Source organism: Phacochoerus africanus, chromosome 5 (genome assembly GCF_016906955.1).
Source record: "Phacochoerus africanus isolate WHEZ1 chromosome 5, ROS_Pafr_v1, whole genome shotgun sequence".
Lineage (NCBI taxonomy): Eukaryota > Metazoa > Chordata > Mammalia > Artiodactyla > Suidae > Phacochoerus > Phacochoerus africanus.
Window position 1 is genome coordinate 8,719,812 of NC_062548.1, and position 26,350 is coordinate 8,746,161.

At 41.1% G+C, this 26,350-nt stretch overlaps 2 pseudogenes; one reads left to right on the forward strand and one right to left on the reverse strand.

The window, feature by feature from the left end:
* Positions 1–271: 271 nt before the first annotated feature.
* On the reverse strand, positions 272–7,308 carry LOC125126928 (vomeronasal type-2 receptor 116-like; annotated as a pseudogene).
* Positions 7,309–7,453: 145 nt separating this feature from the next.
* LOC125126929 (vomeronasal type-2 receptor 116-like) lies at positions 7,454–17,271 on the forward strand (annotated as a pseudogene).
* Positions 17,272–26,350: the final 9,079 nt, after the last annotated feature.

A 26,350-nucleotide genomic window follows, 5' to 3' on the forward strand; every position in this document is an offset into this window, starting at 1 on the left:
AAACATATTATGAAAACTAGGAACTGAGAAGAAGAGAGTATTCACTCAGGGAAAGAATCAATGAAAGAAGAGTGAGTGCAGAACAGAGATTTATATCCAGCGAAGTAGTTTACCAAAACTGGGGCTTTCCAAATCAAGGGGAAAATAATGCCAGGAGGGCTAGGTAACCATGTAAAGGTGCATGGAGGCAACTCCTCAAGGTTTTGTATAAATTTTCAAACTTTCTAATTGTCTTAGGAAATAAACACAAACAAAATCTATCTTAGAATATTTATTTTTCTCCAGAGTTGGTTTTGCCCCTTAGTCTCATCAGGGTGTCCCTCTCTGACTTGAGGAGAATATGATAGCACTTGGGGGCAAAGATGCTCCCCAGTAACCCAGCACTAGAAGCCAACATGCAAAAGACATCCACTGCCACCGTGACCTTCCCCTTGGTGCCACTGTACACAGGGAGGAATGTGATCCAGACACCACAGAACACCAGCATGCTGAATGTCAGCACTTGGCTTCAGTGAAAGTGTCAGGGAGGCTCCTGGCCAGGAAAGCCAAGGTGAAACTCAAGAGGGCCAAGGAAACCCAGTATCCTAAGGAAAGATACAACATCATGGCAGAGCCCTTGTTGCACATGACCATCAGGGGGGCAGCCTCTGAATGTGCATCTATGTCCATGAAAGGGGGAGAGGTCCCCAACCTGACTGCACAGAAAGTCCCTGGAATCAGGGAGCAGATGGCAATGAGGGCACTGAGGGCCCCTGAGAGCAACCACTGCCACATCGTTCTCCCTGGGGTTGTGACCTTGAAAGCCAGGACCACAGTGATGGTTTTAGCCAAAGTGGTGGAAACAGCCATGGTGAAGATGACCCCAAAGGTCATTTTCTGGAGGATGCAGCTGGTGGTGTTGAGACGGCCAAGGAAGAGGAAGGAGCAGAGGCAGCACAGGATGCGGGAGATGAGCAGGATGTAGCTGAGAGCCCAGTTATTAGCTTTGACTATGGGGGTGTCCCTGTGCTTCAGAAAGACCCCAAGAGCCCCAGCTGTGAGCACAGACAGACCAAGGGCTGTGCAGGCCAGGACCATCCCCAGAGGATCTGCATAGGCCAGGAAGGTCACCACCTTTCAGAGGCAATGGTCTTGGTCACTATTTGGGTATTGATCCTCTGCACACCTCACACATTGCTTCCTATCTGGCAAGAAAAGCAACGTGCCATTACCGTGGGTTCAGTGATTCTCATGAGCTCTTCACATACTCACATTTGCTCAGAAGACTCTAATTCAACAGCAAAAAAAGGAACAAGACAGAGAGAAAAATTCCAAGTTCATGCTGTCTACTTTTTCTTGGTATATTAAAGATCATAGAGCTTTGTTAATCCTCATATGCCACAGAACAAGTTTTTTTCTTTGAAACTGGGAATTCTTTTGTGGCTCATCTGGGTGAGAATCTGGCATTGTTAGTGCAGTGGCTTGGGTCACTGCTGTGGTCCTGGTTTGATCCCTAGCCCAGTAATGTCCATATGCCACAGGTGTGAGCACAACAAAAAGGTAATTACATACAACTATTTCACTTAAATATGAGCAGAGTAGGTCATCCTCTGGGTTCATTCACTCAAAAGCAACCATCTACTGACCACCGCCTGTGACCAAGCTGGTATCCCAGGCTTTGCAGATCTAGAGAGGACCAAGGCACACCCTCACTAAGAAGCTTCCCGTTGACAGTAGTTCTGCTATATCCACACCGCTGCAAACCTCTGTCCTAGGCATCATCAATTTCACTATTCTTGTTCATATTTGGGAAACAGAATGGTTACTTTAAGGGAATATCTTCCTAATGAGGTTCTGTGCCTTCTGCCTTGAATCCCTGTCATCTTTCATTTATTCAGTCACAGCTATGAACGTTGCTATGATTTAAATATTTTGATATTTCTTTCTTGATTCAAATGTCACAATCATTCTCAAGTTCTTCTACAACCTGATTTTCAATTAGCACCCATCAGAATCCTATGGAGGGCTCATTAAATCAGTTTGCTGGAGTTTCTGACAGGGAAACCCAGAACATCCATTTCCAACACATTCCCAGGTCATGCTGATGCTGCTGGTATACGTAAGACACTGTGAGAATCACTGTTCTGGACTGAGTCCAAACTCCTAGCCATGCAAAAAGCTCTGTAATTATCTACCTTCTACCTACTTTGCCTGCAGTAGCTTTTTTTGGGGGGTGGGGGAGGAGATAGAATAGGAAGGCAAAGAAACCAACTTTAATGTGCACCTGTGATATTCCAGGCAATGCTTTTGATAGAATATATCTATTCAATTTTCACAGAACCTTTGGAGGTCGGTAGATAGAAGTAACTGCTCTGCAGAAGGAAATAATTGATGCCAAAAGGGCTGACATAATTCAATTGAGATTGTGGAGGTAGTGGGAGTAGGGCTGGTATCCAGATTCATGGCCAAGGGGCTGAATGAGGCTGAGAAAGACAGGTCACCAAAGAGGCAAAATTGAAGCTAGACTCTCTCTCAGGTGCCAGCCCTGCCCCTTCCTGACCCCAGGCACCTCCTTGAAGTTGTACCTCCTGCATCTCACCTCCCTCACCAAAGTCCCATCTCCACTCACCTTTGTGAGATTCCAAATCCTATGATCTTTCCATCCTACACCTTTTGCTAGGTTTCATGTTCATCACATCCCTTTCCCTTAAAAAGGTCTCATTCCCTTAGAATGACAGTGTTCAGAGAAAATTCTGTATTTGATACTATTTCTTGAGAGAAATTTCTTAAGATTTTAGTTCAGAAATGTATCTTGAAAAAGAAAACCATGGACCATTCTCATTTTTAAATACGAATAAATAAAATTTAAGTAAAGTCTTATAAATAAGTTTATCAAGTTCAAAAGAAACAGCATATCAGAGTCAATTAGGGCTTTTAAATATTTTAAAGATGACGAATTTCAAAGAAAATTCAACTTAGAGTAGGGCAGAACTGAGTACACAATAGTCCAAATATTAGCAAGCATTTTACACTGAATTATACTAAACAAAAGCAAACAATAAATTTCATGAGCTTTCCTCTTTAAGACAAATTATGGGATAGTTCAAAGTGAGTGAGAGTTACCTGGTTCCCAAAGGTTTCATGGAATCCTCAGGTCCTGTCTGCACCTTGTGCACTTTTGGGTGAGCAGCCCTTTGAGGTCCTTCCTGTCTATCGAGACCTTAAGAGACATCTCCCTTCAGCCCAACATGCTCCTGGATTGTGATACGTGTGTGGATCACAGGTGAGGTATGCTTCTTTCTAGGACGTCACTTCCTTCCTTTCCCAGAAACACCTGTCTCTAGACTCAGCTTGATTCATCTCACCTGAGTAGCATTTCTTGCCTGTGTAAGGCTTATTGACTCCTTAGTTTCCCTACACAGCCTATGTTTATATCTATAATCTCGTTTTACACTTTATTTCCCTTTTCTTTACATTCTGCTGATTCCCTTAGGCTGGGGATGTTCAGGAAGAGTGTGGCTTATTTGCAAGAGAAAAGGATAAGATTTGGAGTTAGAGGTATTCAAATTTGGGCTCTTCCACTTTTTAAGCATCTGATTTTATTAATTTGTTAAAAATTTATTCAATACCTGGAAGTCGTGCAAGAGGATGACAAGCTCTTTCCATGGCATATTGCAGCATCATTTATCACGCCACCTCAAGGCTTATTTTTTATCCAGCAAAAGGCTTCTGTTTGACTTTGGGATTTCCTATTTGATTAGGGCTCAAACACTGTAAGGTTACAGATTAACCTATACATCAGATGAACCAGTAGAAAGAGAAGCCCCAAGATTATGGTTTTATTGTAGCATATTACTCATTTTTCTCTATGACTTATAAATTGTGTTCTAACACTATTTTGTTGATGTTCTATTGCCAAAAATGCTTTTACTGGTAATCAATATAAACTCATTTCACCTAAAGCCCTGGAAGCAGTTGTGTCAACACTAATGTATTCGTTCCACAAAACTCTTTAAGACATAGGTTTATTCTGAATTTTAGGGAATCATGTGTTTGCCTTTCTAAAATCTATACTCACAGTAAAGTCAACTCAGGTTAAAATGATAATGATGATAACAGCTACTCCCACAGGTTTTTTTTTTTAACAGGAAAAAGCAGGTATGTAGCTATGTGTCTCAACACAGTCTCCCAATCAATGCTATTAGCAGTTCCCATCACTTACCTGGTCGTGACTATTCCATCAAATAAGCACCCAATATACAAATTCATGGAATACATATATCATTGAATACAAAGGCAGTTATTTGTTAAAGCTACCTAAATTATCGACAGTGAGATGGGATAAAGTAACCACAGTTTTACCATCAATAAGCCTAAATGTCTAGGGTTTAATTGACACTGAAAATGCCATGTTTTTCTAAAGCTGAGCTATGCATAATTATTTTTTTTTTCCTCTTGGCCTCATTCACGGCATGTGAAAGTTCCTAGGCCAGGGACTGAACCCTTGACACAGCAGACACCCAAGCTGCTGCAGTGACAAGGGATCCTCAATCCTCTGTGCCACAAGGGAACTTCTAAGCTGTGTAATTTTTAAATAAAACTTCTATATTGAGGTAATCATAGGTTTTACATGCAGTGGTTGGCAAGATAGAGGGAGAGCCTGTGCAGCCTTCACCCACTTTTCCCCAGTGGTAGCATCTTGCAAAAACCTTTCAACATGGGAGTTCCCATGGTGGCTCAGCAGAAATGAATTGGACTAGTAACCATGAAGATACGGGTTCTCTCACTAGTCTGGCTTAAGGGCCCAGCATTGCTGTGAGCTGTGGTGCAGGTCGCAGATGCAGATCTGATCTGGCGTTGCTGTGGCTGTGGCAGTGGCTGGCATCTGTCTAACCTGGGAAATTCCATATGCCACAGGTGCGGCCCAAACCCACCCCCACCCCTGCCACCCCCCAAAAAAGAACAACAACAAAAAACCCACACAAAAGAGTTCAACATCACAGCTGGTATATTGACATAGCTATTCATTCATCGCTATAAACTCTATTTCTTTGCTGAACCTTTTTTTTTTTCATTTGTTTCAAACATGTTCATAATTGCTCCTCCCAATTTTTTTATGATGGTTGCTTTAAAATATTTCTTAGGTAACTCTGACATCCCTGTGATCTCCCTGTTACTGTCTTTTGGATGAATTTTTACATTTGGTTTGAGATCTTCCTGGTTCTTGTTATAATGAGTGATATTTGATGAAAACCAGAACATGTTGGCTATTGTGTCATCAGGCTCTGGATTTGATTGAAACCTCCTGTTTTGTGTGGCTTCCTTTGACATTGCCCTGGGTGGGAAAGAGTGAGGACACTGCCCTGTTACTACCCAGGTGGGGACAAGTCCACATTTCCCACTCAGCCTCTGTGGGCACATGAGGAGAGAGATCTCCTCACTTCTGAGGAGCTATGGGAGGGTGACTCCCCTCTAGGCCTCCAGGGACACCTCCCCTGCTTCCCTGTGGCTCCCAGGATACCAAGGGCATGGCCTGGTAACTCTGGCTCCATATGGCCCAGGAGGGGCGGAGCTCTAGTCACCCACCTGCAGGAGGGGCCTGGTTACTGCCCTTGCTGAGGAGGATCCCACCTCCCCACTGGACCTGCTCTCACACCCCCAGGTAGGGGCCTCCATGGGGGGGTCTCACTGCAGCCTGGACAGCTTGGGAGTCCAAGCTCCCTTCTGGGCTTTTCCTCGTGAGAGGGGCCACAGATATTCTGTGATGCTGGAGTAGAGCAGTGATCATCTAAAAGTTTTCTGTCCTGCCATGCTGTCCCTTTCCTTACTTGAGTTTTCCTATATAATGGGATCCCTTTGCTTTTTATAAATTTGTTTTATGTTTGTACTTAAATTTTAGAATTTTTCTTTAGACCAGGCTTGTGTACTTCTTGTAGTTTATGACTAAATATTTTAAATGTGTAGCTATGTTATTGGAATATTTTCTGGGGTAAAGTTAGTATTGTTATTACTTGTCTATGAAAAAGCTATGGTGTTTTGTGTACTAATTTAAATCCTTGACTTGCTACCAAATTGTAGCAAAAATGGTCATTTTTGTCTTTTTTATCTTTTATTTAGAGATATAGTTTTTCCTATTGTACAGCATGGTGACCCAGTTACACATACATGAACACCTTCTTTTTTCTCACATTACATGTTCCATCATATGTGACTAGACAGCATTCCCAGTGCTACACAGCAGTATCCCTTTGCTATTTTTTTTTTAAAACAAGTGTGTTTGAACCACATTGAAGAAAGTTTACTGCTTAATAACCTTCAATATCTTAAGTGGGTTTTTCTCCCTAATTTCTCAGTTATGTAATTATTTTCTTTGAACTTATTTTTTGTTTTGTTTTTTTTGTTTGTTTGTTTGGTCTTTTTGCCTTTTCTGGGGCCGCTCCTGCAGCATACGGAGGTTCCCAGGCTAGGGGTCTAATTGGAGCTGTAGCCACCAGCCTACACCAGAGCCACAGTAACGCGGGATCCGAGCCGTGTCTGCAACCTACACCACAGCTCACGGCAACACCAGATCCTTAACCCACTGAGCAAGGCCAGGGATCGAACCCACAACTTCATGGTTCCTAGTGGGATTCGTTAACCACTGCACTGTGACGGGAATTCCTGAACCTATTTTTTCTTATGGAGGGAGTTTAGAATGAATTTGCCTGGTTTTAAATGAGGGTTCTGGCATTGTTATTTAAAATTTCGTTAAGCCTACTAATTTTTTCAGAATAGATTTTGCTATTTATAGAAATCTAAATACCTATTCTGTCAAATAAAGATAATGTTACATAGACAGGAGGAGGAGTCTGTTATATAGGAAAGAGGAAGGACCTGGAGTGTAGAAGAAATAAGAGGCGTTAACTGGTGAATTCAGGAAAAATTATACTTCAGAGCCAGATGTGTGGACATAGGGAGAGAAAGCAGGTGGAACTCTGCAGTGATAGGTGTACTTTTGGTGCCAAATGTGTGAGAAGCCCTGGACATAGTAAACACTGGATCAAGCAAAGTGAAAAATCTCTTTTGTCAGGGCATGGGATCTATGGCCACCTGCTCTGTCAAAGACAACTCAGCTGGTGACAATGAAATTCTATACAGAAAAAGGCCAATAAAGCCAACACGAATTCAAAGTGAGCCAGTCAGCAGCCAAATTTGGACAGGGTCTTTGCTGAAAGGAAAGGGAGGAAAGAATTCAAGTTTCTCTAAAATGATTCATGTGCCCTCGTGTGCTCCAGAGAGCCCCTGGATCCACACCTGAGCCAACACTCAATTACCTGAGTAATAAGTCATATTTGTGCCATTTTTCTATGTCACACTGTCATCACTGCCAGCAAGCAAACTGCAAGAGGCATGGAGTAGGAGTGAGGAACTCTGCCCATTAGCATTGTGGCTATTTGCCAGAGCTGAGCACGTGAGACCAACTAATGCTTTTATTATGCACTGTGCTCTCACCATTGGCCTGAAGGTGAGTCGCCCAGAGTGTATAGAGAAGCCAAGGTTATGTTCCTTCATTTAATCAAGATATATATTATATCTCTCTGTAAGATCATTTCCACAAAGGCCACACACATGCCATTCCTCTCCATCTCTCCTCTCAAATCCCAGAAAAACTGAACCCCTTTCCTGTCTTTGGAAATGGCCAGCCCCACCCAGGTCCAATAAAAGTGCAGCATCAACAAGACCATGTCAAGGGCCAGTTCAATGTTTCTGGGGGCCACCTGATAGAGAGATGGAAACTGACTCCTGTCACTCAGGATGGGATCTAAAGAGCCATAGGTGAGCTAAAGAGGAAGAGAAATACATGATCTCACTTGAGTTGAGAGGCAGCCACATGGGGAAGGAATGAAGCATGACTATCAGCCCACCTAACGTCAGTTAACCCTTGACTTTAAGCTTGTAATGTGACTTGACTATGTCAATGCAATGTTATTGGATGTGACATAAACTTCAGGTGATAGTAGGACAATTTGTCCCCCAGGCTCCATGTGGTCCAGATGTTTCCATACATGAAGAGTTGTTAGAGTGGGCCATTGGGTTTAAGGCGGTTGGTTGGACACAGTTTCATTGCTGCATATTGATGACATGTAGCTCTTTAGAACAGCCTGGGCATGAGCCCTTGGTGACCTCCGCCTGCTCAATAGGAGAAGCACAGACCCCCCATTTCCAACCTGGGAAATGGTCTCAGCTCCCTCCACCTTGAATAGTTGTCCTCTCCTAGTACCTGACACATGGGGTAAAATACATCTAATCAAGTCTTTACCTCTAACATTTGGTAGAGTTAGCTTCATGCAGGAGAGAAGAGCATCCAAGCTAGGAAATGGGTGGGCTGATTTTAAAAAAAAACACACTTGTTGGTTGTTCCCGAAACACTCTGGGGACCTAGGACTAGATCACATGTACAGGTTTTAACAAGACTTTCCTCTGATTTCTTGAGACTCCTCACTGTGTGTGCAGCAGGAGCTGTGGCCCTGGATGGAGGCAAGCTCCGCAGTGGGGAAAGGCTGCCTGCTGCTTTGACTGTGTGGACTGCCTGGAGAAGGAAGTGTCCAATGCCACAGGTACTGATCTGGGGACTCTCCTCGTCACCCGCTCCACTCTATGCCCATTCATCCCCGCAAATGGGAAGGACCTAGAATAGGACAGTATTATTCAAGATCTTCTTTCATTTACTCAGCAATTTCACTCTTCAAGCTAGTAATCCTCCCTAGGAGAATATATTCTTTCTTTTATTCCTACTCATCTTTGTGACCCTTAGCATGACCTTCTTTAATTATTATTTTTTAATAGTTATTTCCCCAATACAATTTTTTTCTACTGTACAGTATGGTGAGCCAGTTACACATACATGTACACATTCTATTTTCTCCCATTATCATGCTCCATCATAAGTGACTATACATAGTTCCCAGTGCTACACAGCAGTATCTCATTGCTAAAAGGCAACAGTTTGTATCTATTAACCCCAAGCTCCCCAACCACTCCACTCCCTCCCCCTTGGCAACCACAAGTCTATTCTCCAAATCCATGATGTTCTTTTCTGTGGAACGGTTCATTTGTGTCGTGTATTAGATTCCAGATATAAGTGATAATCATGTGGTATTTGTCTTTCTCTTTTTGACTTACTTCACTCAGCATGAGAGTCTCTAGTTCCATCCATGTTGCTGCAAATGGCATTATGTCATTCTTTTTATGGCTGAGTAGTATTCCATTGTGTATATATGCCACATTTTCCTAATCTTGTCATCTGTTGATGGACATTTGGGTTGTTTCCATGTCTTGCCTATTGTGAATAGATCTGCAATGAACATGTAGGCGCATGTGTTCTTTTCAAGGAAAGTTTTGTCTGGATATATGCCCAAGAGTGGGATTGCTGGGTCATATGGTAGTTTGATGTATAGTTTTCTAAGATACCTCCATGCTGTTCTCCATAGTGGTTGTACCAGCTTACACTCCCACCAGCAGTGCAGGAGGGTTCCCTTTTCTCCACACTCCCTCCAGCACTTGTTATTTGTGGACTTATGAATGATGGCCATTCTGACTGGTGTGAGGTGGTAGCTCATGGTAGTTTTGACTTGCATTTCTCTTATAATCAGCGATGTTGAGCATTTTTTCATGTGTTTGCTGGCCATCTGTATATCTTCCTTGGAGACATGTCTACTCAGGTCTTTTGCCCATTTCCGTTGGTTGATTGGCTTTTTTGCTGTTGAGTTGCATAAGTTGCTTGTATATTCTGGAGATTAAGCCCTTGTCAGTTGCATCATTTGAAACTATTTTCTCCCATTCTGTAAGTTGTCTTTTTGTTTTCCTTTGCTGTGCAAAAGCTTGTCAGTTTGATTAGGTCCCATTGCTTTATTCTTGTGCTTATTTCTATTGATTTGGGAGACTGACCTGAGAAAATATTCATAAGGTTGATGTCAGAGAATGTTTTTCCTGTGTTCTCTTCCAGGATTTTGATGGTGTGACATAGAAAACGCCAGATATGACTTACTACTTGGTTCACTGAGTGTCAGCTCAGGTGTGGACCCAGGAGCTCCCTGAAGCACCCGAGTGCACATGAATCATTTTAGAGAAACGCAAATTCTTTCCTCCCCATCCTTTCTGCAAAGACCCTGTGTGAACTTGGCTGCTGACTGGCTCACTTTGAATTCATGTTGGCTTTATTGGCCTATTTTCTGTTTAGAATCTCATTGTCACCAGCTGAGTTCCCTTTGTCACAGCAGCTGGCAGTAGATCCTGCACCCTGACAAAAGAGATTTTTCACTTTGCTTGATCCAGTGTTTACTATGTCCAGGGCTTCTCACACATTTGGCACCAAAAATACACTGACCACCACAGAGTTCTGCCTACTTTCTCTCCCTATATCCACAAACCTGGCTGCAAAGTACAATTTCTTCTGAATTAACTTATTCACTTCTCTTATTTCTGCTACACTCCATGTCCTTCCTCTTTCCTGAGTAAAAGACTCCTCCTGTCTATGTAACATTATCTTTATTTGATAGAATAGGTATTTGGATTTCTGTAAACAGCATAATATATTCTGAAAGAATTCATAGGCTTAACGAAATTTTAAATAACAATGCCAGAACCCTCATTTAAAACCAGGCAAAATTACTCTAAATCTCCTCTGTAAGAAAAAAAAATGTTCAAAGAAAATAATTACATAGGCGAGCAATAGGGAGAAAAACCCATTTAAGATATTGAAGGTTATTAAGCAGTAAACTTTCTTCAATGTGGTTCAAACACACTTGTTTAAAAAAAAAAGACAAAAATGACCATTTTTTGCTACTATTTGGTAGCAAGTCCAGAATCTACATAAGTACACAAAGCACCATGGCTTTTCCATAGACAAGTAATAACAATATTAACTTTACACCAGAAAACATTCCAATAGCATAGCTACACAGTTAAAATATTTAGTCATAAACTACAAGTACCCAAGTCTGCTAAAAAGAAAAATTCTAAAATTTAATTATAAATGTAAAACAAATTTACAAACAGCCGTGTCTGTGACCTACACCACAGTTCACAGCAATGCCAGATGCTTAATCCACTGAGACTGAGCGAGGCCAGGGGTAGAACCTGCTTCCTTATGGATTTGTTTTGGCTGAACCACAAAGGGAACTCCCAGGACAGAAGACTTTTAGATGGTCACTGCTCTACTCCAGCATCACAGAATATCTGTGGCCCCTCCCACCAAGAAAGGCCCAGAAGCGAGCTTGGACTCCCAAGCTCTCCAGGCTGCAGTGAGACCCCCCCATGGAGGCCCCTACCTGGGGGTGTGAGAGCAGGTCCAGTGGGGAGGTGGGATCCTCCTCAGCAAGGGCAGTAACCAGGCCCCTCCTGCAGGTGGGTGACTAGAGCTCCGCCCCTCCTGGGCCATATGGAGCCAGAGTTACCAGGCCATGCCTTTGGTATCCTGGGAGCCACAGGGAAGCAGGGGAGGTGTCCCTGGAGGCCTAGTGGGAAGTCACCCTCCCATAGCTCCTCAGAAGTAAGGAGGTCTCCCCTCCTCATGTGCCCACAGAGGCTGAGTGGGAAATGTGGACTTGTCCCCACCTGGGCGGAAACACGGCAGTGTTCCCCACCCTTTTCCAGCCAGGGCAATGTCAAAGGAAGCCACACAAAACAGGAGGTTTCAATCAAATCCAGAGCCTGATGACACAATAGCCAACATGTTCTGGTTTTCATTAAAATATCACTCATTATAACAAGAACCAGGAAGATCTCAAACCAAATGTAAAGACATTCAGCACACAGTAAGAGCAAGATCACTGGGATGTCAGACTTATCTAAGAAATATTTTATTTTATTTATTTATTTTGTCTTTTTAGGGCTGCACCCATGGCATTCGGAGGTTCCCAGGCTAGGGTTCCAATCAGAGCAATAGCTGCCAGCCTACGCCAGAACCACAGCAATGCCAGATCCAAGCTGAGTCTGCGACCTACACCACAGCTCACAGCAATGCTAGATCCTTAACCCACTGAGCAAGGCCAGGGATCCAATCCACAACCTCATGGTTCCTAGTCAGATTCATTTCTGCTGCACCAAGACCAGAACTCCCTTTTTTTTTTAAAGAAATATTTTAAAGTAATTATCCTAAAAAAGCTATAAGGTGCAATTATGAACACATCTGAAACAAACAAAAAAAAAAGGTTCAGGAAAGAACTGGTGTTTATAGCAGTGAATAAATAGCTGTGTGAATTTCCCGGTTGTGATGTTGAACCATTTTGTTTTCTGTGGGTTTTTTGTGTATTTGTTTGTTTGTTGGGGTGTTTTTGGAGGGGCGCTCCTGCGGCATGATCATATGGAATTTCCTAGGCTAGACAGCTAACGGCCTACACCACAGCCACAGCAACGCCAGATCTGAGCCGCTTCTGTGACCTACACCACAGCTTACCACAATGCTGGATCCTTAACTCACTAAGCAAGGACAGGGATAGAAGCCACAACTTGATGGATATTGTCCAATTCGTTTCCACTGAGCCGCCATGGGAACTCCCATGTTGAACAGTTTTTGCAAGATGTTACCGCTGGGGAAAAGTGGGTGAAGTCTGCACCGGATCTCCCTGCATCTTGCCAACCACTGCATGTCATCTACAATTTCCTCAAAATTAGAAGTTTAAATTAAAAATTACATGGATGAGGAGTTCCCCCGTGGTGCAGAGGATTAAGGATCACATGTGTCACTGCAAAGGCTTGGGTGGCTGCTCTGGCATGGGTTCAGTCCCTGACCCAGGAACTTCCACATGCCATGAGTGAGGCCAAAAAAAAAAAAGAAAAAGTTACATAGCTTTAGAAAAACTGACCAAAACATGGCATTTTCAGCGTCAATTAAACCCTAAGCTTATTGAAGGTAAAAGTGTGCCTATTTTGCCCCATCTCATTGTTGATAATTTAGTCAGTTTCAACAAATAACAGGCTTTGTATTCAATAATATATGTAATCCACAAATATATAGTGAGTGACTATTAGATGTGGTAGCCACGGCCAGGGAAGAATTGGAACTGCCGATAGCATTGACTGGGAGACTGTGTTACAGATACATACCCACATACCCCTATTTTTCCGTTAAAAAAAAAAAATCCTGTGGGAGTAGCTGTTATCATCATTATCATTTTACTGTGAACATTGGTTTGGGAAAGGTAAACTTAGGACTCCCAAAAATATGGAATAAACATGTTGCAAAGATTTTTGTGGAACAAATACATCAATACGACTGCTTCCAAGGCTTTCAGTGAAACGGGTTTATATAGATCATCAGTAAAAGCATTTTTGGGAGTTCTCATCATGGTGCAGTGTTTAATCTGACTAGGAACCACGAGGTTGCGGGTTCCATCCCTGGCCTTGCTCAGTGGGTTAAGGATCTGGTGTTGCCATGAGCTGTGGTGTAGGTTGCAAACACGGCTCAGATCTGGCGTTGCTGTGGCTGTGGTGTAGGTCGGTGGCTACAGCTCCAATTAGACCCCTAGCCTGGGAACCTCCATATGCCATGGGTGCGGCCCCAGAAAAGACAATAATAATAATAATAATAATAATAATAATAATAATAATAATAATAAAAGCATTTTTGACAATAGAACACCAACGAAAGGATGTTAGAACACAATTGATGTGGAAAAACAAGTACTATGCTACAAAAGAACATAATCTTGGGGTTTCTCTTTCTACTGATTCATCTGATGTATAGATGAACCTGCACCCTCACAGTGTTTGAGCTCCAATCAAACAGGAAATTCCAAAGCCAAAGAGAAGCCTTTTGTTGGATAAATAAATAAGCCTTGAGTTGGCTTGGTAAATGATGCTGCCAGATGCCACTGGCATGGCTTGACATCCTCTTGCATGATTTCCAGGTACTGAGTAATTTTTTAGCAAATGGGTAAGATCAGACCCTGAAAAAGTCAAAAAGCCCAAATTTGAATACTCTTTTTTTTTTTTTTTTGCTTTTTAGGGCCACACCTGTGGCATATGGACATTCCCAGGCTAGGGGTGTAATCAGAGCTACAGCTGCCGGCCTACACCACAGCCATAGCAACGCCAGATCCTAGCCGCATCTGCAACCTACACCACAGCTCACAGCAACGCAGGATCCTTAACTCACTGAGTGAGGCCAAGGATTGAACCTGCAACCTCATGGTTCCTAGTTGGATTCGTTTCCACTTCACCATGATGAGAGCTCCAAAATTTGAATACTTCTAACTCCAAATCTTATCCTATTCTCTTGCAAATAAACCACACTCTTCCTGAACATCCCTGGCCCAATGAGATCAGCAGAATGTAAAGAAACAGGGCAATAAAGTGTAAAACAAGATTATAAACATGGGGTGTGCTGGGAAACTATGGTATCCATAAGCCTTACACAGGCAAGGAATGCTACTCAGGTGAGATGAATCCAGCTGCGTCTAGAGACAGGGGTTTATAATTAGTCATGTGTAGCAACAGAGGACCTGACGTCCCAGGAAGAAGCGAATGCCCCTGTGATACACACAGGTATCACGATCCAGGAGCATGTTGAGCTGAAGGGAGATGTCTCTTAAGGTCTTGGGAGTCAGGAAGGGGCTCAAGAAGCTGCTCACCCAAAAGGACTCGAGGTGCAGACGAGACCTGAGGATTCCAGGAAAACTTCGGGAACCAGTTAAGTTTCACTCACTTTGAACTATCCCATAATTGGCCTTAATGAGGAAACCTGGAGAATTTTATTGCTTTTGTTTAGTATAATTCAGCGTAAAATGCTTGCCAGTATCTGGACCTTGTGTACTCAGTTCTGACTGACACAGTGTTGAATGTTCTTTGAAATGTGTCACTTTGAAATATTTAAAAAGCCCTAATTGACTGTGATGTTCTCTTTAATGAAACAGATCAACTTTTCTAAGATTTTATTTAAAGTTTATTTTTTTGTATTTATAAGTGAGATTTGCCTATGGTTTTCTTTTTCGTGATACATTTCTGAAATTAAATCTCGAGAAATTCCTCTCAAGAAAAAAGTATCACAAAACAGAAATTTCTCTGAACCCTGTAATTCTAAGGGAATGAGAGCTTTTTAAGAGAAAAACGTTGTGATGAACATGAAAACTGGCAAAAGGTGTGGGAGGGAATGATCATAGGCTTTGGAATCTGACAAATGTGAGTGGGGCCAGAGGTACAACTTCACAGAGGCATCTGGGGTCAGGCAGGGGCAGAGCTGGTGCATGAAAGAGAATCTGGCTTCAATATCACCCCTTTGGTGACCTATCTGCCCCTTGGTCCTGAGTCTAACACCAGCCCTGCTCCCACTACCTCCAGAATCTCAGATGACTTATGTCAGCCCTTTAAGCCTAAATTCTTTTCTTCTGCAAAGCAGTTGCTTTTATCTACCTAACTCCCAAGATTCTGTGAAAATTGAATAGTTATACTCCATCAGGCACATTGCCTGAAGTATCACACATGCAGATTAAAGTTGGATTCTTTAGCCTCCCCTACGCCCACCCTGCAAAAAGGTACTGCAGGAAGGGAGGCAGAAGGTAGATAATTACAGAGCTTTTTGCATGGCTAGGAGTTTGGATTCAGTCTAGAACAGTGGTTCTCAGTGTCCTACGTATACCAACAGCATCAGCAGGACTTTCGAACGTGTTAGAAATGGAAATGTGGGGTTTCCCAGTCAGAAACTCTGGTAGGAGGCAGGATCTAACAAACTTTTAAGGAGCCCTCCATAGGATGCTAATGGGTGCTCATGTTTGAGAATCACATCGTAGAAGAACTTGAGAATAATTGTGGCATTTGAATCAAGAAAGTAATATCAAAGTATTTAAACAAGAGCAATGTTCACAGCTGCCTGAATAAATGATAAATGACAGGGATTCAAGGCAGAAGTCAGGGAGCCTCATTAGGGAGATATTCTGTTAAAGTAACTGTTCAGTTACCCAAATCTGAACCATAGTGAAAGTGACCATGCCTAGGACAGAGTTTGCAGTGGTGTGGATATAGCAGAAATACTGTCAATGGGAAGCTTCTTAGTGAGGGTGTGTCTTGAAGTACCAGGGCCACAGCAGCGACCCAAGCCACTGCACTAACAATGCCAGAGTCTTACCCTGATGAGCCACAAGAGAATCCCTGTCATTTCAATTTCAAAGAAAAAAAAAAAAAAACTTGTTCTCTGGCATATGAACATCAACAAAACAGATGATGTTAGGGCCCCTTGGTCTTTAATATGCCAAGCAAAACTAGTCAGCATGAATTTGGAATTCTTCTCTCTGTCATGTTCTTTATTTGCTGTTGAATTATAGCCATCTGGGCAAATGTGAGTATGTGAAGAGCTCATGAGAATCACTGAACCCACGGTAATGGCACGTTGCTTTTCTTGCCAGATAGGAAGCAATGTGTGAGGTGTGCAGAGGATCAATACCCTAATAGTGACCAAGACCATTGCCTCTCAAAGGTGGTGACCTTCCTGGCCTGTGGAGATCCTCTGGGGATGGTCCTGGCCTGCACAGCCCTTGGTCTGTCTGTGCTCACAGCTGGGGCTCTTGGGGTCTTTCTGAAGCACAGGGACACCCCCATAGTCAAAGCTAATAACCAGGCTCTCAGCTACATCCTGCTCATCTCCCTCATCCTGTGCTGCCTCTGCTCCTTCCTCTTCCTTGGCCGTCTCAACACCACCAGCTGCATCCTCCAGAAAATGACCTTTGGGGTCATCTTCACCATGGCCGTTTCCACCACTTTGGCTAAAACCATCACTGTGGTCCTGGCTTTCAAGGTCACAACCCCAGGGAGAACGATGAGGCAGTGGTTGCTCTCAGGGGCCCCCAATGCCCTCATTGCCATCTGCTCCCTGATTCAAGGGACTTTCTGTGCAGCCTGGTTGGGGATTTACAAGGAGATCCTGAACATAGATGCACATTTGGAGCCTGTCCTCCTGATCTTCGTGTGCAACAAGGGCTCTTCCATGATATTGTATCTTTTCTTAGCATACTGGGGCTCCTTGGCCCTCTTGAGCTTCTCCTTGGCTTTCCTGGCCAGGAGCCTCCCTGACACTTTCACTGAAGCCAAGTGCTGACATTCAGCATGCTGGTGTTCTGTGGTGTCTGGATCACATTCCTCCCTGTGTACAGTGGCACCAAGGGGAAGGTCACGGTGGTGGTGGAGGTCTTTTGCATGTTGGCTTCTAGTGCTGGGTTACTGGGGTGAATCTTTGCCCCCAAGTGCTGTCATATCCTCCTCAGGTTGAAGAGGAATATCCTGCCAAGACTAAGGGACAAAACCAACTCTGGGGGAAAATAAATATTCTAGGATGGGTGTGTGTGTGTGTGTTTCCTAAGACAATTAGGAAGCTTGAAAATTAAACAAATCCTCGAAGAGTTGCCCATACACACCTTCCCATGGGTACCTAACTATTCTGGCATCATTTTTCCCTTGATTTGAAAGGCAGCCTCGGTTATGATAAATGACATCCCTGCATATAAATCTCTGTTCTGCACTCACTCTTCTTTCATTGATTCTTTCCCTGAATGAATACCTCATTCTTTTCACTCCTAAATTTCATAACATGTCTTGACAGCTGATAACAGCTGTTTTTCAGTATTGCTGTTTTGCAGTTATTTTCTGTTAATTCTTAACAATTTTCTCTTTGACTTGACTTTCTGAATGGTCTTGGCAAGTTCCATAGTGCACAAACTTTTGAATTGGAATCATTTTCATTTCATAGATTAATTTGAAGAAGGACTGACGTCTTTGCAATAGTTTCCCACTCAGGTATGCAGGTAATATCCATTTATCTTAGCTTTTTCATTTTATTTAAGTTTTATTTTCTGAATGGTTATTTTTGTTGTTAGGCAATGCATTATTTCTTGTTCTTTTTTGAGCTCACACTTTGTCTCCTATTACTTGTAAGCTGATTCGTTTGGTTTCTAAGGTATGAAAAATAATAGGAGGTTTCTTTCTGCTCAAGATACTTATTTCTTTACAATTGTTTTAATGAGAGTTTTTAACACTGTGCTTAATAGTAGTAGAAACTGTGAGCTTTCTGTTCTTGGATTTGGTGGAAATGTTTCTAATATGTTTTTCACTAAAATGTAGATTTGTGGTTTTGGATCACAACTTTTTTTGTGCTTTTTATTTTTTTATTTTTCATTTTATTTTTTCCCACTGTACAGCATGGGGGCCAAGTTAATTTTACATGTATACATTTTCCCCCACCCTTTGTTCTGTTGCAGTATGAGTATCTAGACATAGTTCTCAATGCTACTCAGCAGGATCTCCTTATAAATCCATTCCAAGTTGTATCCGATAACCCCAAGCTCCCGATCCCTCCCACTCCCTCCCTCTCCCATCAGGCAGCCACAAGTTTATTCTCCAAGTCCATGATGTTCTTTTCTGAGATGTTCATTTGTGCTGGATATTAGATTCCAGTTATAAGTGATAGCATATGGTATTTGACTTTGTCTTTCTGACTCATTTCACTCAGCATGAGAGTCTCTAGTTCCATCCATGTTGCTGCAAATGGCATTATGTCATTCTTTTTTATGACTGAGTAGTATTCCATTGTGTATATATGCCACATTTTCCTAATCTAGTCATCTGTTGATGGACATTTGGGTTGTTTCCATGTCTTGCCTATTGTGAATAGATCTGCAATGAACATGTAGGCGCATGTGTTCTTTTCAAGGAAAGTTTTGTCTGGATATATGCCCAAGAGTGGGATTGCTGGGTCATATGGTAGTTTGATGTATAGTTTTCTAAGATACCTCCATGCTGTTCTCCATAGTGGTTGTACCAGCTTACACTCCCACCAGCAGTGCAGGAGGGTTCCCTTTTCTCCACACTCCCTCCAGCACTTGTTATTTGTGGACTTATGAATGATGGCCATTCTGACTGGTGTGAGGTGGTAGCTCATGGTAGTTTTGATTTGCATTTCTCTTATAATCAGCGATGTTGAGCATTTTTTCATGTGTTTGCTGGCCATCTGTATATCTTCCTTGGAGACATGTCTACTCAGGTCTTTTGCCCATTTCCGTTGGTTGATTGGCTTTTTTGCTGTTGAGTTGCATAAGTTGCTTGTATATTCTGGAGATTAAGCCCTTGTCAGTTGCATCATTTGAAACTATTTTCTCCCATTTTGAAAGTTGTCTTTTTGTTTTCTTTTGGGTTTCCTTTGCTGTGCAAAAGCTTGTCAGTTTGATTAGGTCCCATTGGTTTATTCTTGTGCTTATTTCTATTGATTTGGGAGACTGACCTGAGAAAATATTCATGAGGTTGATGTCAGAGAGTGTTTTGCCTATGTTTTCTTCTAGGAGTTTGATGGTGTCCTGTCGTATATTTAAGTCTTTCAGCCATTTTGAGTTTATTTTTGTGCATGGTGTGAGGGTGTGTTCTAGTTTCATTGCGTTGCATGCAGCTGTCCAGGTTTCCCAGCAATGCTTGCTGAATAGACTTTCTTTTTCCCATTTTATTTATTTATTTATTTATTTTTGTCTTTTTGCTGTTTCTTGGGCCGCTTCTGCGGCATATGGAGGTTCCCAGGCTAGGGGTCAAATCGGAGCTGTAGCTTCCGGCCTATGCCAGAGCCACAGCAACGTGGGATCCGAGCCACGTCTGCAACCTACACCACAGCTCACTTCAACACCGGATTGTTAACCCACTGAGCAAGGGCAGGGACCGAACCCACAACCTCATGATTCCTAGTCGAGGATTCATTAACCACTGCGCTACGACAGGAACTCCCTCTTTTTCCCATTTTATGTTCTTGCCTCCCTCGTCAAAGATTAATTGACCATAGGTGTCAGGGTTTATTCCTGGGTTCTCTATTCTGTTCCATTGGTCTGTCTGTCTGTTTTGATACCAGTACCACACTGTTTTGATGACTGTGGCTTTGTAGTATTTCTTGAAGTCTGGGAGAGTTATGCCTCCTGCTTGGTTTTTGTTTCTCAGGATTGCTTTGGCGATTCTGGGTCTTTTGTTGTTCCATATAAATGTTTGGATTGTTTGTTGTAGTTCTGTGAAAAATGTCGTGGGTCATTTGATAGGGATTGCATTGAATCTGTAGATTGCTTTGGGTAGTATGGCCATTTTTACAATATTGATTTTCCCAATCCAGGAACATGGAATATCTTTCCATTTCTTTACATCTTCTTTGATTTCTTTGATTAAAGTTTTATAGTTCTCAGCATATAAGTCCTTTACCTCCTTGATCAGGTGTATTCCGAGGTATTTGATTTTGTGAGGTGCAATTTTAAAAGGTCCATGATTTTCTTTTCTAAGGAGATGTTCATTTGTGCTGGATATTAGATTCCAGTTATAAGTGATATCATATGGTATTTGTCTTTGTCTTTCTGGCTCATTTCACTCAGTATGAGAGTCTCTAGTTCCATCCATGTTGCTGCAAATGGCATTATGTCATTCTTTTTTATGGCTGAGTAGTATTCCATTGTGTATATATACCACCTCTTCCGAATCCAATCATCTGTCGATGGACATTTGGGTTGTTTCCATGTCTTGGCTATTGTGAATAGTGCTGCAATGAACATGCGGGTGCATGTGTCTCTTTTAAGTAGAGTTTTGTCCGGATAGATGCCCAAGAGTGGGATTGCAGGGTCATATGGAAGTTCTATGTATAGATTTCTAAGGTATCTCCAAACTGTTCTCCATAGTGGCTGTACCAGTTTACATTCCCATTTAGAATAGATTTACAAGGAGATCCTGCTGAATAGCATTGAGAACTTTGTCTAGATACTCATGTTGCAACAGAACAAAGGCTGGGGGAAAAATGTAATTGTAATGTATACATGTAAGGATAACCTGACCCCCTTGCTGTACAGTGGGAAAACAAAAAAAAACAGTCGCTGAAAATAGCACTAGTTTGGCAGATCAGCATCTAAACCCAAGGCCAACCTTTGAAATTTTCATTAAATCAATGTAATATATAAATAGAAAAAAAAAGGTATTATGTTTTTGTATTCCTTTTCTAATACTTCATTGCTGGTATACAGAAATGCAACTGACTTCTGAATGTTAATCTTATATCCTGCTACTTTGCTGAATTTATTAATCAGTTCAAGGAGTTTTGGGGTTGAGTCCTTAGGGTTTTCTATGTATAGTATCATGTCGTCTGCATACAGTGACAGTTTTATCTCTTCTCTTCCTATTTGGATGCCTTTTATTTCTTTTGTTTGTCTAATTGCTGTGGCTAGGACTTCCAAAACTATGTTGAAGAGCAGTGGTGAGAGTGGGCATCCCTGTCTTGTTTCAGATTTGAGTGAGAAGGCTTTCAGTTTTTCCCCATTGAGGATTATATTTGCTGTGGGTTTGTCATAAATGGCTTTGATTTTGTTCAGGAATGTTCCCTCCATACCCACTTTGGCGAGGGTCTTGATCACGAATGGATGTTGGACTTTGTCAAATGCTTTTTCTGCGTCTATTGAGATGATCATATGATTTTTGACTTTTTTTGTTGTTGTTGCTGTGGTGTATGATGCTGATTGATTTGCGCATGTTGAATCATCCTTGTGAACCTGGGATGAACCCTACCTGGTCATGGTGTATGATCTTTTTGATATGTTGTTGGATTAGATTGGCTAAGATTTTGTTGAGAATTTTTGCATCTATATTCATCAAAGATATTGGCTGATAGTTTTCCTTTTTGGTGTTATCTTTGTCTGGTTTTGGAATTAGGGTAATGGTGGCATCATAGAATGTCTTTGGGAATATTCCTTCTTCTTCAACCTTTGGAAAGAGTTTAAGGAGGATGGGCAGCAGTTCCTCTTTATGTGTTTGATAGAATTCGCCTGTGAAGCCATCTGGTCCTGAACTTTTATTTGTAGGGAGTGTTTTCATGACCTCTTCAATTTCATTTCTAGTGATGGGTCTGTTCAGTTGGTCTGTTTCTTTTTGATTCAGTTTTGGAAGGCTGTAGGATTCTAGAAAATTGTCCATTTCTTCCAGATTGTCAAATTTGTTGCTGTATAGTTGTTCATAGTATTCTCTTATGGTTTTTTGTATGTCTGCAGTATCTGTTGTGATTTCTCCTTTTTCATTTATAATTTTGTTTATTTGGGTTCTTTCTCTCCTCTTTTTAGTGAGTCTGGCCAGGGCGTTGTCAATTTTGTTTACCTTTTCAAAGAACCAGCTCTTAGTTTTATTAATTTTCTCTATTGGTTTTTGAATCTCTATTTTATTGATTTCTTCTTTGATCTTCATAATTTCCTTCCTTCTGCTGACTTCAGGTCTTTTTTGTTCTTCTTTTTCTAATTCATTTAGGTGGAGGGTTAAATTGTCAATTTGGGATCTTTCTTCTTTTTGGAGAAAGGCCTGTATTGCTATAAATTTCCCTCTGAGCACTGCTTTCACAGCATCCCATAGATTTTGAGAAGTTGTGTCTTCATTATCATTTGTCTCAAGGTAGTTTTTAATTTCCTTCTTCATTTCCTCATTGACCCATTGGTTTTTTAGTAGCATGTTGTTTAGTCTCCATGTAGTAGGTTTTTTCTCATTTCTTTTCCCATGGTTGATTTCTGATTTCATGGCGTTGTGATCAGAGAAGATACTTGAGATAATTTCTATGCTCCTAAATTTGTTGAGGTTAGCTTTGTGTCCCAATATGTGGTCGATTCTTGAGAATGTTCCATGTGCATTTGAGAAGAATGTGTATTCTGATTTTTTTGGATGTAGTGTCCTGAAGATATCAATTAAGTCTAACTTTTCTATTGTTTCCTTTAGGATCTCTGTTGCTTTATTGGTTTTCTGTCTAGGGGATCTGTCCATTGATGTGAGGGGGGTATTAAGGTCTCCTACTATGATTGTATTCTCATCAATATCTCCCTTTATGTCTGTTAATATTTGTCGTATGTATCTGGGTGCTCCTGTATTTGGGGCATATATGTTTACGATAGTAATATCCTCTCCTTGGATGGATCCCTTAAGCATTAAATACTGTCCTTCTTTGTCTTTCTTTATGTCTTTTGTTTTAAAGTCTATTTTGTCTGATATGAGTATTGCAACTCCTGCTTTCCTGTCATGTCTATTGGAGGGAAATATTTTTTCCCACCCCTTCACTTTCAATCTATATGTCTCCTTTGTCCTTAGGTGAGTTTCTTGTAGGCAACATATTGAAGGTTTTTGCCTTTTTATCCACTCAGCCACTCTGTGTCTTTCGATTGGAGCATACAGCCCATTGACATTTAAGGTGATAATTGATAGATAATTATTTATTGCCACTTTGAACCTCGTGTTCCAGTTGATTCTATGGTTCTCCATTCTTCCCTTCTTTTTTTGGTTGGATGGTCTCCGGCTATTATCTGCTTGAGTGTTTTGGGTTTTTTTTTCTTCATTTTTTGCGATTGCAATATTTGGTTTTGGCTTGTGGTTGCCCTGTTTTTTAAGTATGCTAACCCCTTCCTATAATTGTGTGTTTTAGCCTGATGGTTCTGTAGGTTCAAACACTTCATTACTACATTAAAATTAAGAAGAGAAACAAACAAACAAAAAAAGGGTCTATTTATTTCCTAACATCCCTTGCCCACATTTTATGATTTTGATGACTCTTTTTTTCTTTTTAATTTTATTTTATTACATCTTTTTTTAATTGAAATAAATATGCCATTAATGAGGAAAATGCCCTGTATTCAACCCAAGTTAAGTTCTTTACATAAGTGTTTTAAATTGTGATAAAATATACATAATAGAAAATTTACCATCTTAACCATTTTTAAGTTCACAGTTCCATGGTAAGTACATTCATATGATGGTGCAACCAAATTCCAGAACTCTTTCCATCTTCTCAAAATGAAAGTCTATAAAGACGGGACCACTCCCCAGACCCTGCCTCCACCATTCTATTTTCTTTCTCTGTGAATTACTCTAGGTACCTCCTAGAAATAGAATCATAAACTACATGTCTTTTGATGAATAGTTTATTTCTCTTAGAATAATTTCCTTAAGGTTCATCCATGTGTTTCAGCACATGTCAGAATTTGTTTCCTTTTTTAGGCTGAATAATATTCCTTCATGTGTCTTTATACCACGTTTTGTTTATCCATTCATTGATCAATGGGCCCTTGAGTTGCTTCCCCGTCTAGGCTATTGTTAATTAAACTACTGTGAACAAAGACTTGCACATACCTCTTTGAAATCCTGCTATTAGTTCTTTTGGGCATGTCCTCAGAAGTGGAATTTCTGGCTCACAAGGTAATTCTCTTTTTAATTTTGGAGGAACCACCAAATCATCTGCTCTAATGGCTGCACCATTTTACATTCCCACCAACAGTGCACAAGCATTCCAGTTTCTCCACATCCCTACCAACACTTGCTAGTCTCTGCTTTTTTAATAATAGTCATCTCAATAAGCATGTGGTGGCATCTAATTGTGTTAACAGTTATTGGTTTTTATTAAAGAGTGAGATTTAGTTTTCTTGTTTTAATAGATATAAATGACACATAACATTTTATTACTCCAGGTGTACAGCATAATGATTTGTTATGTGTGTATATCCCAAAATGATTACCACATTACAAGTTTAGTTCATTCACCTCACAGAGTTAGAATATCCTTCTTGTTATAAGAACTTCAAAAATCCTTTGTCTTAGCAACTTTCAAGTATACAATTCTCTATTATTAACTACAGTTCCCATGCCATACGTTAAATCCTTCAAACTCATTGACCTTACAGCTGGAAGTTGTTACCTTTTGATCACCTTCACCCATTTCCCCCACCCCCAGAGCCAACTCTGGCAGTCACTGATCTGTTCTCTGTATCTAAAAGTTGAGAGTTTTGGGAGTGCTCTTGCTGTACAGCAAGTTAGGAATCTGGCTTGGTCACTGCAGCGGCCTGGGTCACTGCTGTGGCGTGAGTTCAACCCTGGCCTGGGAACTTACACATGCTACAAGCGCAGTCAAAGAAAAAAGAAAAATAAAAATAAAAGCTGAGAGGGTTTTTTGGCTCCATATATGTGGCATCAAGAGTATTTGTCTTTCTCTGTCTGACTTATTTCCCATAGCATAATATGCTCAAGTTCCATGTTGTTCTCACATATGACAAAAATTCCTAATTTTTTATGGTTAAATAATATTCCACTGTGTGTATATGCCTCATTTTCCGTATTCACTCCCTCACCCCCAGAGCCAACTCTGGCAGTCACTGATCTGTTCTCTGCATCTAAAAGTTGAGAGTTTTTGGAGTGCTCTTGCAGTACATACGTAGACACTTAGGTTGTTTCCCTATCTTGGATGTTATAAATAAGACTGCAATAAACAGGGGTGGCAGATACATTTTCAAGATAGTGATTTCACTTCCCTGAATGTATACCCAGAAGTGGAATTGCTAGGTCATCTTGTAGGTCTACTTTCATTTATTGAGGAATATTCAGACTCTTTTCAACAGTAGCTTTATCAATTTACATTCCCACCAAGAATGCACAAGTGTTCCCTTTTGTCCACATCCTCCCCAGCACTTATCTCTCTTCCCTTTGATAAGAACCATTCTAACAGACGTGAGGTGATACATCATTGTGGATTTGTCTTGTCTTCCCCTGATGATTGGTAATGTTGAGCACATTTTCACATTCCTCATGGTCACATGGGTGTCTTTGGAAATATGTCTGTTCAATTCCACTGTCCAATTTTAAATCTGATTGTTGGCTTTTTTGTGATTGAGTCCTGAGTTTTTCATATATTTTTGATATTAATCCTATATCAGATATATGATATGCAAATATTTCTCTCATGCTCTAGATTCTTTTTTTTTTTTTCTTTAAGGCTGCACTCACAGAGTATGGAAGTTCCCAGGCTAGGGGTCAAATCAGAGCCATATCTGTCGGCCTACACTACAGCCACAGCCACAGCAACTCGGGATCTGATCTACATCTGTGACATATACCACAGTTCACGGCAACACTGGATCCTTAACCCACTAAGTGAGACCAAGGATCAAGCCCATGTATCCTCATGGATACTAGTCAGGTTCGTTTCTGCGAGACATGTTGATGAGAACGCCCTCTTTTTTTTTTTTTTTTGATGGTATCCCCTGCTGTGAAAACTTCTGCTTTTTAGTTTGTTTTAGTCATAAATGTTTGCTTCTGTTGTTTTTGCTTTTCATGTCATATTCAAAAAATATTGCCAAGACTAATATAAAGGAGCTTATCCCATGTATTTTCATCTAGAAGTTAATCATTTTGGGTCTTACTTTCAATACATTAAGCCAATTTGAGATGATTTTTCTTAAATCATACCCCAGATATCTTTTTAATTTGCTTGTTGGCCATTTGTATAACGTGTTGGGAAAATGTCTGTGCAAGTCCTTTGCCTTTTTTTTGGTGGGTGGGGGGTGCAGGTGTGGTATATGGAAGTTTCCAGACTAGGGTTGAATTGGAG